The 14,523-nt window shown below is 41.7% G+C and overlaps 1 protein-coding gene across 2 annotated transcripts in view; it reads left to right on the forward strand.

Annotated features, from left to right (window-relative positions):
* The window catches only part of TRIO (trio Rho guanine nucleotide exchange factor), a 289,861-nt gene that overhangs the window by 41,303 nt on the left and 234,035 nt on the right, over nt 1-14,523 (forward strand). Inside the window, exon 1 of one of the 2 annotated variants that reach the window (XM_089516461.1) lies at nt 8,387-8,405. The exons of the other annotated variant lie outside the window; for it this stretch is intronic. The gene's annotated coding sequence lies outside the window, so the exon portion shown is untranslated. Of the gene's footprint in view, nt 1-8,386; nt 8,406-14,523 lie in introns of those variants that run through there. 2 annotated transcript variants of the gene reach the window in all.

A 14,523-nucleotide genomic window follows, 5' to 3' on the forward strand; every position in this document is an offset into this window, starting at 1 on the left:
CAGTTTAAAAACCAGTACCGTAGATCTTTCTGTTTTTTAACTTGAACTACTTGTGGATGGCACAGACCTGGCATCCTTGAGCCTTTAACTTTAACCACAAAAAAGTGAATATGCTTCTTTGCTTCTCTTCTGCCTCACCCATACTGCACTACACTCTTATAGTGCTGCTATTCCACTTTTATTGCTCTGGCTGCCTCCTGTTGTATTCTGGGGCTTGTAGTTAAGTGAGGCCTAAGAGCTCTCTGCCTGAGACTTCTAAATGCATCTCCCTAAACTGCAAATCCCAGAATTCAGCAGGAGGCAGCCAGAGCAGTGAATGTGAAATAGCAGCACTATAAGAGTGTGGTGCGGTCATCTCCAAGGCTAATGTTTGCAAGGGCGATTCTATTAACCCTGGTTGATGATGATACGAGCAGGTTGTCTTCATATCCCTCCTTGATAGCAAATCCTGCTGAGCAATAATGCTGATAGAAGAAGTTCTTAGGTGGTATGGTAGTGTCAGCTGGGGTACAACACATTTCGTAAATCTAATTCAAAGAAATTAGGATTATGTGCATGGAACCATTTGATTTTGAAGGTCAGATGCACTTATTCTCAAAAAGGCTGCCGCTAAAGACATGTCAAGAAAACAAAATACAGCTGTTGAAACCCAACACAGCTACTGAGCAATAGATGGGAGGTGGTAGATCAAGTGGGAGGGGTGGGGTGTGCTTAAGGCTTGATTTTAAACAATGGCTATATCTTAAGACTATCTAGTTCTGGGACCTTTTCACACAACACAACTGTAGTGTTGTGATTCCATTTTAACAGTCATGGAAAGATCTGATGAAATCCAGAGACAGAATAGTATTTAAACATAGGCGGGTTACAGACGGGCAGGGGAAGACGTCTTGAAGGTGTCTTCCCCTGAATACGGAGCCTCCAGACCGCCCGCCCCGGGGGCGTGGCTAAGGTGTATGGGGCTTCCACACTGGGGGTAGTGAAGACGCCTCACCTGGGGCCGTTTCTTACCCGCAGCTTCCATACCGCCGCCTCGCAGGACGCTGCAAAGAGAGAGGCAGCTTCCGCATGGGCGGCCAAAAAGGCGGCTTTTTTTTTCTTTTGCCGGCTGCAGAAAGCATATGTGCACATTTAAAGCGCCCAGGCCCCTTTAAACTTTTTCCCCTGCCCTACCCAAGAACAAAGATGGCCTCCTGCCAGCTGGTGATCAGCTGGTGTTGGCATCCTTGTCCGCTTGCACGTTGCCAGTGTCACCAGCATCATGGATGCCTCCTCTCCTTTGGTCCCCGCGCTCTTGCTGAATCTGCAATGCACAGCCACAGCTGTCGCTGCTGCCACCGCTGTCCCCCTGCCATCCCCCATCACCTCCCTTGTACATATGTAAATATTTAAAGTTTTAGCGTTTTTTATTGTTAGGTGAAAATGGTGCAGGAATGTGTGTAGGGGTTCACTTTAAATTCCAAACTTTCCACAATTCTAGCAGCGCATGCGTACATGTTGCTCTAGGGTTAGGGTTACGAGCATTAAAATAGAGTGCAGCTGTGCTGCAGCTTCCACATCTGCATGGCATCTGATGCTCTAATTAGAGTCTCGATGCAAACTGTGCATGTTCCAGGACCCCGACTCATTATGCGACGCAGCTGACTCGGAGCCTTTAAATGGGCAACTTAAATTAGCGGTGTAACAATTCTGGCGTACCGGTGCAGCAGCTTACAGATGGAGATGCGCAGCTGCGCAGTATACAGAAAAGAAGCGGAAAAACGCGGCACCTTTTTAATGCCGCTTCTTCCCGCTTGGGGCGTGTTCATGGCGGCATTCAGGTAAGGGCCGTCTAAAGGCTATACCTTCATGACGTCATGAGCACACCCCTTTTTGCCCGTCTGTAACCCGCCATAGATTGTTTTAATACGTATATCCGTATATGTCTTGTTTGTTCTTTTAAATTGATGTATGTTTTAACATGTTGCAGTCTTAACTGATGCACATTTGTTGATCTGTTGTTGTTCCTCACTTCGATCCATGGGCCTAGGGAGCAGTATTTAGAATACTCAGGCAGAAGATTCCTATAGGCGGGTTACAGACCGCCCATTTGGGGCGGGCTGTACCCGCCCCTTTCCCCGGAGTATCGGGGCCTCAGTGGCCAGAACGGCAGCCGCTGAGGCCCTGATCCGCCGCTTTCCGGGCTGCGGGGAAGCAGCAAAAGGCCGCTTCCCCGCAGCCTGGAAAGGGGTGTCCCTGGGGCTTCAAGCCCCAAGGACACCCTGCGTGGTGGGGAGGAGGAGAAAGGGGCCGCTTGGCCCCTTTCTCCTTTGGTCTGCTGAGTGCAGCCGTCTGAAGGCTGCGCCCAGCGGACCAAACCAGGAAGGAGCTCCGAAACGGAGCTCCTTCCTGCTCCGTGGAAAGGGCGCATTATGCGCCCTGGCGCAGAGCGAGGATGTCACGTCCACGCTGCCCTGTATAGAGGCGGTGCGGTCATGACGTCCTCATGGCAGTGGCCGTGTGGAACGGCCGCCGCCATTTTGTGCGTGCGGAGCGTGCACTAGAGTTAGGGGGTGCGGAAGCACCGCCCCTTTCTAACCCTAGTGCACGCTCCGCACGCACAAAACGGCCCGTTTGTAGCGGGCCATAGTTTTCTCACCAAGCTGCAAGGTTGAGAGTTGAGATTCAACGGGATGCAGCCATGGCAATCAAAGTATATTCACAGTTGCTGTCTGATCTAGCAAATAAAATATATAAACACCTGTGCTACGAAGCTCAGGAAAACAGGGAAGTTGGACCACTGCTGTTCAATGGATAGAAATGTCTGTTTTAATTGGAAAGAGAAAAATATGTGCTTTTGGTTACCAGCTGCTCTAATAAAAAGATGCTGCTTTACTGGCATGTTTCTTTGACTTGATATTAGCTGAGACCATAGACATTGTCTTTTACAAGATTGGCTAGTTCTCTATGAATCAAAACTTGCTTAATTTGAGTCCTCTTACACACTCTGAAACTTCTCATTACTGCTCCCCCTTCGTAGGAAGAGCTTTTTACTGGGCAAGCTCATCTGTCTGTAGTTAGGCGGAGAATGCCGTACGCCATAGATGAGTCACTTCAGCACTGACTCAGATCCTGCTCGTGAAGCTTTTGGAAGTGGATGCTCATTTGAAGACATTCAAAAGCTGAAGGGCCAGGGAATGTGCTTGTTCACTCCTTAGTGAAAGACCCATATGCATTGACTCTGCTGTCTTCTTGAACTTCCCTCTGCAGGAAGGGAGGGGATTCGCTTTCCCTTGAAGACAAAAATAAGTCAAACATTGTGAGTAATGGTAGTACAGTACTCCCTTAGCTCCTTGTTCAAGAGATTCTTGGGGACTTTTTTCCTCCTTCCTTTCCCCAAACACATAAGAGTTGAGATGCTTACCACAAAGGTATTCCCTCAATTATCCATCTCTTTTAAAAGGTGCTGCTGAACATTTTTTAAAAAAAAAAAACCAAACCCAAAACCCACTTAGGGTGTTACACTTGGAGCAAAAGAAATGTTCCCAACCCATTCCAGTACTGACATGTTTAGATGATGCATGGAGCCAGAATGGGCAAAACACAGGCCCAATTCACACTTCAGGGTGATTCTTTGGAGTTCCCATTTGCTTCAAATTAAGTCAGAAATTCTGGAGAAGCCTGAGTGTGCAGCCTGTGCACTGGTGCAGGGGTGGCTGGAGAGGTGTCAGTGGTCAACAGGAGGCCCCCTGGGCCTGGATGTGGCTGAGGTAGACACCACCGGCCAGGTGACTGCTGCACAAACAGTAGACCTAATACCTGGAAATAGTTATAGGGGGCACTGAGGTTGTTGCCCAAGAGGAAAGTAGGTGGTAGCCTGAAAACATTTGGTAACTACTAGTGTATACCCTTCTCTACCTCAAATATTTACCATACAACTGCTGCATAAATTGAGTGGACTATTAACATTTGATGGACAATGTATAGTGCTCCAAAGATTAGGGGAACTGGAACTCTCATCAGCCTCTTCATTGGCTGTGTTGACTAGGGTTGAGAGCAGTGTGTATGTGTCTTCAAGTCACCTGTCAACTTATGGTGCCACCATTAATTTCATAGGGGTTTTGTAGGCATGGAATACTCAGAGGTGGTTTTGCCAGTTCCTTTTTCTGTAGGGATGTACAATATATTCTCAGTTTTGTGACTTTCTTCTGAATCCCATCTGTATTCCCATTTTATCCTTTGTTTGTATCAAGATGCAAGATTGTTTTTGTCATCCCACACGGACATGGATATACATTTTCTATACATTTGTTTGCACGATTTTTCTATGTGTGCATCATTGTACACATCTTTGCCATTATCTGAAGCTTGTTTGTGCATACTTTTCAGTTGCATGTATTTTTAGCTTTCAATGTTTAAAGCGCATGCATGATTTCATGAATACAAAACATACCATAAGCCTTTCAGATGTGTGAATTTTTGAGGTATGGTTTGTACAATATATTTTATGAAGTGCAAAACAAATGATTTAAGTCTTAAAAACACTGAAATGCTTTTCCACCCCTAGAGTTCTCTTGTAGTCTAGCAATGTTTGGAGGGTCACAAGTTGCCTACCCCTGAGCCATGTGATCAAGTGTTTTCATGTATACATCCTTATTGTTTACATTTGGACAAAAATGTTCCTGCAAAACCTTTCCACTGAGAATTCTCAGATAAAATGAAAGAAACAAAGTATTGGGAGTGATACGGTCAGAATTAGTAGCTGCAGCCCAACGATACATAGTGCTAGGTGATGGTTAACACCCCATGGAAAGCAAAAATGGGGGACCATCATAGGAAGATGAATGCTGTGAATGGGTGGTTGTGTTTCAAACCACTAATGATAAATTATCTTGAAAGGCTTTTTTTAAAAAACTACTTCGGCGGGATACAAACCGCCAATTTGCGGCGCTTCCCCGCTGCCTGCTCCGCGCGGGAGCTGCAGCAGCCAAACCGCGCGGCTCCCGCGCGGAGCAAAAAAGAAGCTCCAAAATGGAGCTTCTTTTGGAGTCGCGTTTGCGACGTAGCGAGGCGCCAGGGGCGCACTCACTATGTCACAAAGGACGCGACACATCTGGATGCTATGCGTCCAGTACGTAAAGATGGCGGCGCCCATGTGGAAGGGGCGTCGCCATCTTGTACGTATAGGATACGTACTAGGGTTAGGGGGGTGCGGAAGCACCGCCCCTTCCTAACCCTAGTACGTATCCTATACGTACTATATGGCGGTTTGTATCCCGCCTTCATTATGCAACTACTTCATTATTTGCTGAAATCAGCTACTTCCAACAGTTGGTTTATATTTTCAGAATAAGACCAACTAATATGCACCTTCTTACTTTCACTAGCATTTCAGTGTGAAGTGCCTAAGATCCAAATAGACCTGAAGGTCCTGCAAATTCTTACTTACAGGGCTCTAGCAATCTACTGCAAGTATTTGTATAACAAAGCCTCCTACAATTACAGACATACTTCTGTTAAAGCCTCTGACACTGAAGCTGCTCCTTGCAAAGGCTGTTTATGCCTGTCTCCCCCATCCTCTCTCCAGCTGGAAGTATGAGCATTGGGAAGGCTGGAGAAGAACAGATTTTCAGTGTTGGGTTGCTGTAGCAAGTCTTTAGTAAATAATAACAATAAACAAAGCTTGAGCTGGGAAAGAATGATCTACCTAAGCCTACTGTAGCTATATCTGCCTGCTTAGAACAGGCAAGGTAAAAGCATCTGCCTGCAGATACATGAACAGCAAAACAGAGAAAGGGAGAGAGAGCAGATAAACCTGTCTCATCACTCTCCCCAGTGTGTGTGTGTGTGTGTGTGTGTGTGTGTGTGTGTGTGTGTGTGTATTAATAGGATGTATAAGTGTAGCCACCAAAGTGGAAAGAAAAGTGGAGGCCAGTGAAGAGCAGGGAGCATGGGGGAACATGTATTTTGGAAGAAGCCTTCAAGTGGTCTCAAGAAGGTTCAGATGTTTTTGTTTACTTATATAAGGCTTGCCTGACCTAATTCTTTCATATGCGTATATTTGTACGTTTTGAAGGAGAAGTTTGCTCTTCTTTTTTGTGGCATAGAAACCCATCCCTCTTCATTCTGTGTTATTTCTGTGTTAAAGACATAATGCCCAGGAACACATCTATTTAATTAGCTAAGGTATACCTGTACTATAAATCTCATTAGGTTCAGTTGAAGTTTTGCATAATGCAAAACTGCTTGAAGGTGTATATTTAAATATAATTTTATATGAATGTAGCACTAAATAATGTAAACACTAAACTGAATGGTCCACCATGTAAATGAGCATTACCTACAACTCCTTTTTGTAGCAGGAAAACAATGTCGCCAGAAAGTGATCTGCTTGTTAGTTATTAATATTAATGATAACTGAAAGTTTGTCTTAAGGCAAAGCATTATAGCAGATTAACTGGTGGATAAATTGCTGCAGAAACAGTGTAATTTAAATGTTAAGTGCTCTGCATTTAAACTGAAGAGAGTTCCTTCCTAACAGTTAAGATGCTGTTCGGTATCATTTAATTTCTGTGATACAGACTATCAGTAGTCCCTATTTTTGGCATAATGCTAAGATTTCTTTGCTGTCCTTTGATACCCCACTGCAACCTTTTTACGCACACACCAGCTCACTCTCTCTTCTAGCACTGACCATGTCTTGCTAGCTGTGAACAGTTGCAGCTTGGTATTACAGGGGATTAAAAGCAATCATCGTCAAAGCCTGTTTGGTAGTAAATCCAGTCAAAGCAACTGTTCAGCAAGCTGATGTTCTGACAGAGCTCCTGTATGAAGATGTAGAAACTGACATGTATGCATGTCACTTGGGAATATGGGTGTGGAAGCACTTATTTCTAACACACAAAGATGGTGGAAGAAATATTGTATCTACAAGATCTCCTTTTTCAAGAAGAGAACGAGACAGAAAGAACAGGAGGTAATTTCAGTTCAGCAGGAATCGGCTTTGGCTGTTCTGTTGCTTGGGGCTGACCTAGTTGTGCTTGTGTTGAAGCAGTGTATGCATGGAACCTCTCTATTGGGAACATTAAATTGGTCTGTGCCTTCACTTTTTTAAAAAGGGAAAGATTTTGAAAATGTGCTAAGCTTGTAATGTCAGTGTTAGGTTTCAGTATCTATAAATAAGTGTTTTTATTATATGTAATTTTCAATTGGAATGTTAAAAAACCTAAATGCTACTGATAGATATTCTTAAACAGCAAGCTGTTCTGTCATATAATCTGAGATTGGTGTAGTTTACCACAGTATGCCATTGAACCTATAAATACCTCTAGTGTTTCCTATAGATGCAGCATATCTTGACCTGCAACCTAGGAATCAAGAAAATGCGTGGGACAAATAATTTTGCAATATACCAAGTAGGTGTTGGCAATCTATATAGAATACATATATATACTGCAGTGGACCCTTGATATCTGCTAGGGTTTGATTCCTCCCGTGAATACCAAAATATGTGGATGTTCAAGTCCCATTATATACAGTGGCATAGTGAAATGGTGCCACTTATATAAAATAGTAAAATCAAGGTTTGCTTTCTGGAATTTATATCTTTTTTGAATATGTCCATGCTGGGAGTGTTTAAATCCATGGATAAAGAATCCATGCATATGAAGGGCCAACTGTGTACCCTGTGCATTACACGAATCTTAGTAGAGACACAACAAAGATTGAGTGGCAATTTTGTGATAGAAATACTTTTGTATGCATAGTGCCTTCTATGTACATGACATTTCACAAAGCACTATAAAAGCAAAAAGAGGCATGTCTTTCTGCCAGGGGATTAACAATATAAATTTAACAGACTGAAAGGGTGGGGGATAGGAAATGGTAATAGGACCAACAAATGGAGTTAGGTATATACATGGACATCATGTTCATTTGAGAGTGTTTCGACACCACAGTTCTTTCTTTCTAAGAATACAGGAAAAAGGGAATCAAGTACCGGGCCCAGAAATGGAGACTGGTCTGGTATTTAGTTTGGCTTGGCCTAGAAGGTGTGAATGTGACTCTATTTTTAGATGGTGGTGGCAACATACTCACTTGACACTGTTTCCTGGTAACCTTTTTGTTGATCCTTCCAAAAAGTCATCTGGGAAGGAAAGTTATGCAGGAAAATGCCTGCTACCTGACCTCATTTTCCATTTCTGTTTCAAGATGTAATATGATAATAGCATATACCCTTTGGGACAATAAAATAAAATAAAGGAACTCATTTAGCTTGGTGGAAGTGGGCATGATTTGAATATTCTGTTATTCCAGGCAGAAAACAGCTAGGAAATGATCAAGTCTATAAATGGCTGTCTCGGGGTTGATGCAATAAATGCTCCATCTTTACCATCTGATAACCTTGTATGGATATTAAAGCACAGGTTTGTAAAAGAGCAATACAGATGTAAACTTTGGTGGAGTGGCGGCTTATACTGGAAAATTCTCAGTCTGGAAATTCTCAAAATGCTGAATAAAAAATAGTGACTTAACCACCAGCCTCCATTAAAGTGATTTATATTTTAATCCTTTTTCATTCCATGAGTCCTGACCTTAATACATATTAACGTGAACCACTGATGCTAGGCTTGCTGAACCAAATATTAGTGACATCAGATCGTTCACCACATTTCTGTAGCTTTCAGAACCAGTTCTTAATGGTCTTTTTTTCTATATTTATAGATTAGACGTCAGTGGCTTTCTACTCTTCTCTGTTTTTCACAGTTCTTTTGAAATTAACATCTGCCAACATCCCTCCTCTTGCTTCTTTATTTGATTGCATTTAGGCCTTCTTCCTCTTCTTCCAGTCTCCTCTATTTTGATTTCAATTGTCTTGAATTAACTCCTTGTTTTTGTAGCATGTCTCTGTAATATATTTATTTTCTATCTTTTATTTAAACAATAAAAATAAGGAATATTGAAATAGCAGCAAGTGAAGTCCCCTCAAAAGTAAACATGAATAGATTTTTAAAAAAACCTTTAAAGGTCAGCAGAGAAGAAGTGGCATGCATATCTCTCTTCAGAGATTTTTCTACAGCTCTAATAGCTCTCCCTGGTGAATCAGACAAAATGGCCTCTTCATGTAAATCTTAATGTTCAAGCAGGTACTGTACCTGTGGTAATAGATGAATCTTCAGATAATGATACTTACTTGCTTGTTCAGAGTTTCTTTAGTTTTTACCCCTCTTCAGTACTGTCAGTATTATTTAGGTGAGCATGCCATCTTGCTTTATACATCCTTTATTTGAAATGCTCGTAAGTTCCTTTTCATTCATTGTAATTCTTTATCCATGATTTTTAACACTCATTTAGAGCTGTAGTCCATGCTTCTAAAAACATTCCTGTAGTTCAGTTTTCTCAACTATTTTATCCTGGGGAAACCCTTGAAATAATTTTCAGATCTCAGGGAACTCTTCAAAAATTATTATATCTACAGCTTAAAATGTTCCCCACTCACCCAAATCATGATCCCTAGTGAACCCATAGTTCACTAGTGACATCTCATCAAAATCCAGGGTTCCAGAGAACCCTGGTTGAGAAACTCTGCTGTAAATCAGTTACTTACTTCCAAACCTGAGGAGTAGTTAAACAGGCCTTGTTTAGTGAAATGGGATAATGATAATGTACACATAATTGAAAATTGACAACTCTTCAAATGCTGAATTCTGTGTCTTGGTCACATGGAGGATGGTCCCAGTAACCTTTGTGGGTTCTTGATGAAATCTCTTAAGTGGTTGCCTGAAAAGTGGGATCAGGTGGAGGGCTTAGGTGTGTTAATGAAAATTCAGCTGCTCTTGCAAAATACTGAAGAAGTGACAGCTGCTTGCAGGCCCCATTCTTAATTTATATGTTGAAATAATTGCTGCTCTTGCTGACCATCAGTTGAATTCAGTACTATTGTTTACAAGCAACATTGGTTTTCATGGCAGGAAGAGATTCATTCACCATAGCATTACAGCAGGCTAGAAACAATAATTCCTCCAGTGGCATGAGCAGTGGTTAGGGGTTTTAAATCTTGCTTCACGGCATCATTCTCAAGGAGTGTTGCTGTAGAATATCCATTAGATTCTCCAAATAATAAAGAAAAATTGTATCCATTGCTCGATTGGTGTTGTGCCTTGATTCTTGGCCAAATGATTTCAAAATTGGCTTACAATTATATGTCATGTGTTAGGTTTTGTTATGTAATGTTAATGTGGTGTGATATGTGTTATTTTAATAATTCAATAAAAATATATTTTAAAAAATTGGCTTACAAGCTTCTTCTGAGAATTCCAGTGCCTGAAAAAGAAAAATCCACATTTAAAAGGACTAATTTAAAAACTAGTTTTTTGGGTTGGTGCTTAAAACTGACCTTGAAATCTATAGTCCTTTGAGAACAGTTTTTGGTACTTGAGGCAGAGGGAGGACTTGGCAGGAAAAAATTATAAAAGAATCATATTTTGGTGTGTCCAGAGAGGAATAAGGGTATGTACCTCTTTTTCCCCCTTTGCAGTTTGTTGTTTGTTATGTTAACTGCCTTTGAGTTGATCCCAACTCATGGCAATCCTATAGATGAGACATCTCCAAAACTCCCTGTCCTCCACTGCTTTGCTTAGGTCCTGTAAATTCTTACCTGTGACCTCCCTAGTAGAGTCCATCTGGTATGCAGTCTTCCTGTCTTTCGCCTTCTACCTTTCTTTGCATTGGCCCAGTACAGATGGGCCCTAAATGATGCCCACAGCGCCCCTCAACGTCTAGCATGTAACAAGGGCGTCATCACTGCGCAGCACCGTATAGATGGCGTGCGCAGCGATGTATAGATGGCATGCGCAGCGATGACATCACTGCTGTGCTGTGTCCAAATGGAGCAGTGCAGCAGCGATGTGTTCGTGCCGCCACAGGCTGTTTGCGGTGGCGCAAAAAGGAGCCGCTTTTTAGCGCTCCTTTTTTTCCTGCTCAGCAGCACTGCACAATTTGGTTGCTACGGCGCTGCTGCACAGCAACGAAAGGCGGTGCAGCCTGCCCTTTCGGGCCTGTCTGTACCAGGCCATTGTTTTCTTTTTTAGTGAGTCATGCCTTCTTATGATGTGGCCAAAATACAACAGCCTCAGCTTGATCATCTTGGCTTCCAGGGAGATTTCAGTATTGATTTGTTCAAGGTAAACAGATCAAGATCATTTTTTTTTGTCTTTTTTTGCTGTCCACAGTATTCTCAGCAATCTGTTCAAGCATCACATCTCAAATGAGTTAGTTGATTTTCTTCTTATCTGCTTTCTTCACTGTCCAGCTTTCACATCTGTACATGGTGAGGGAATACAATGGATTGGACAATTCTAACTTTAGTGCTCAGTTGTATACCTTTACTGTTTAGGATCTTTTCTAGTTCTTTCATAGCTGCTCTTTTGATCCTAGTCTACTTCTGATTTCTCGACTGCAGTCTCCCTCGTGATCAAGGCTTGATCCAAAGTACAGGAATTCTTTTACTGTTTAGATTTCCTCATTGTCTATGTTGAATGTATGTTGATCCTCAATGGTCATTATTTTTGTTTTCTTTATGTTCAGCAGCAAGCCTGCCTTTGCATTTGCTTCTTTGATCTTCCTTAGTACAGTTGCCCCTCCTAATTCATGGATCTAGGATCTGTGCCCTCGATTACCCACGGAGGAGTGACCTCCACTGTCTCCAGTGACACGTACAGACAGTGGGATGCCCCATTTAAGTCTATGAGGCTTGAATATGTGCGAGCCTCCGTTTGCATGGGGGGAGGTCCGAAACGGATACCCCACGAAAATGGAGGGCCAACTGTAATTATTACAAGTTCATTCTGTTTTCCACTAATAGTACAGTGTCATCCACATATCTTAGATTGTTGATATTCCTTCCTCCTATTTTTACTCCTGCTTTTTCGGAGCCTAAGCCTGATCTTTGTATGACACTCTCTATGTACAAGTTGAATAGATAAAATGCAGCCGTGCCTGACCCCTTTGCCAGTTGGGAACCATTCTGTTTCTCTGTATTTTATTCAAACAGTAACCTCTTGTCCTAAGTACAGATTTCTTACCAGGTCTATCAGATGTGATGGCACTGTGGAAAATAAAGCAGCTTGTCACCTCTAACTGCCATTACACAGTGCTATGGAATTTAGGGATTTGTGGTTTGTTGTGGCACTAAAGGTCTCTTACAGAGAAGGCTACATATCCCACCAGAATACAGATTCCAGAATTCCATTATTTATGCAGTGTAAATGCAGCCTCTCTTGCCATTTGGAATTTCATGAGTCTTACCTTCCTTGAAGAGACTGAGGACTTTGTCACACTGGAACTCGGGGGATTAAACAGTGATTATCCCATGAAAATCACGCAGTCGTAATTACAATTTTCACACAACGTCGTGATTAAAGCATCATCATTTTGGGAATAACCAAGGAATAACCAGCAACAAATCATTCATGGGGAAATCCCGTGAATGATTTGTTGCTGGTTATTCAATGGTTATTCCCTGGATAATGATGCTTTAATTGCAATGTGTGTGAAAATCGCTATTGAGCAATTTTCACGGGATAATCACTATTTAAGCCCCTGATTCCCCCCAGTGTGATAAAGTCTTGGAGGCCCTCTCACTTGCATTTTAACTGTCATTGTAACATCCCATGGTATCCTGGGATTTGCTGTTTATGGAGGAGTACTTAGAATTCTCATCCAGGGAGCTCAAGTGCTTTGCCAAACTATTATTCTCAGGATTCCATGGGATGTGGTTATGGCAGTTAAAGTAGACTCATAGTGCTGTAATTGTGTACAGTAACCTGAAAAGGATAAATAACATGAGTTTGCTCAATAGGGTCAGACATCTATGCAGTTTTCACATTTTTCTGTGTTGGTGCACTGTAGTGTTCCTTTGTCCTTCTCCAGTGTTGAGTGCTTTTCATCCAATCCGCTTCCCTTTAAGACTGGCTGCTTGGTTACTATTTGCCACTTTAGCCTTCACATACTTGTTTGGATTTATGGTGCTATCAGGATCTTTACACATAAACAGTCCTCAATATTCAAATTAAATACAGTTTTATTGTTTTGGTGCCATTGGTTATTACACTCTTCTTATATATTTTCTATGACAGTAAGTATGATTTATCAACAGAACAATGAATATTTAATTATTTACAGCCTTGGGATATTTTAAAATAATATCAAATTCCTCACCACCCTCAGCCCATAAATATTTAATTAGGTTTTATGCTGGGTCACTAATACCATACTACAGATTAAATATTTAATTAGTTAATTAATTAATTTCCTGCAGTTCTCCTGGCATGGAATATATAACATAAGTGTATATTTTATCACATATCACCCCCCATTTCACTTTTAAATACGCTTTCTCTTCAGTTCATAACACAAGTCTTTTTTCAGCAGTCATTTCCCAATTGTCCTTTCCAGCTCCTAATACCTCTTTCGCCCTCACTGGCATACACTGTTCCAAACTGTATTTTATTCATTGGAATTATATCCCGCCTGGGATTCAAGATGGCTATATCTCCCCTTTCCAGGCCTCAAGCCAATCCTCATCTATACATACTCTCTGTCAATCATCTTGCATTTGGCAGTCATTCCCAATTTACCACTGGAACTATTTATGTATAAGACTTATTTAGAAATTACCTGGATTTGAATCAGCATTTGAGCAGGGCAGTTCCTGGTTTCAACTCTTCCATCACTGCTTTCCTCATTTCGAAATCAACAAGTCTGAAGAGGAGAAGTTCTGATTCACATAGGCTGCATCTACATTGTAGAATCAATGCAGTTTGACACTGCTTTAATGCTATGGAATTCTGGGATTTGTAGTTTTGTGAAATATTTAGCCTTCTCTGTCAGAGAGCTCTGATGCCAAAATAAACTACAAGTCTCAAGATTGCATAGGTGGAAGCCATGACAGTTAAAGCAAGTAAAATTCTGCAGTTTTACAGCAGTCTGAATAGGACTATAGATATGTTTTGTTATTTTTGTGTGCCTTGATGAACCCTATCATAGAGTTTTCTTGACACGTTTATTCAGAGGGGGTTTGCCATTGCCATCCTCTGAGACTGAGGGAGGGTGACTTGTCCAAGGTCACCTAGTGGGTTTTTATGCTCAAGTGGGGAATCGAACCCTGATCTCGTAGTCTAATGCTCAAACCACCACACCATGCTGGCATTTTACATTGATACACATGCATACATGCGATGTCACATCTCATGCTACATCGGGGCACTTCATGTTGTGTGCTTGCTTCTCTCCATGCTACAAAGCTACACTTCAGTGTTGACAGCCTCAAATGATAGATTTTAAAGTAGATTTGTAGATGTGTTGTTTTGAACTTTTACATAGATGGATATGGTCTTTGTGGTATTTCACTGAGTATCTATTGCTGTTATGGGCAGTCTTTTGCGTAAGAATGTGATGTTTGGTACGATTGCTAGATTTCGCCATTGCATACACCCCCTTTTATGTGGGTTTTACTTTGAATTATACTTTAACCTCTTCTGTTAT

Source organism: Sceloporus occidentalis, unplaced genomic scaffold (genome assembly GCF_023333645.1).
Source record: "Sceloporus occidentalis isolate IW3139 unplaced genomic scaffold, rSceOcc1.0.p SCAF_3, whole genome shotgun sequence".
Taxonomy (NCBI): domain Eukaryota; kingdom Metazoa; phylum Chordata; class Lepidosauria; order Squamata; family Phrynosomatidae; genus Sceloporus; species Sceloporus occidentalis.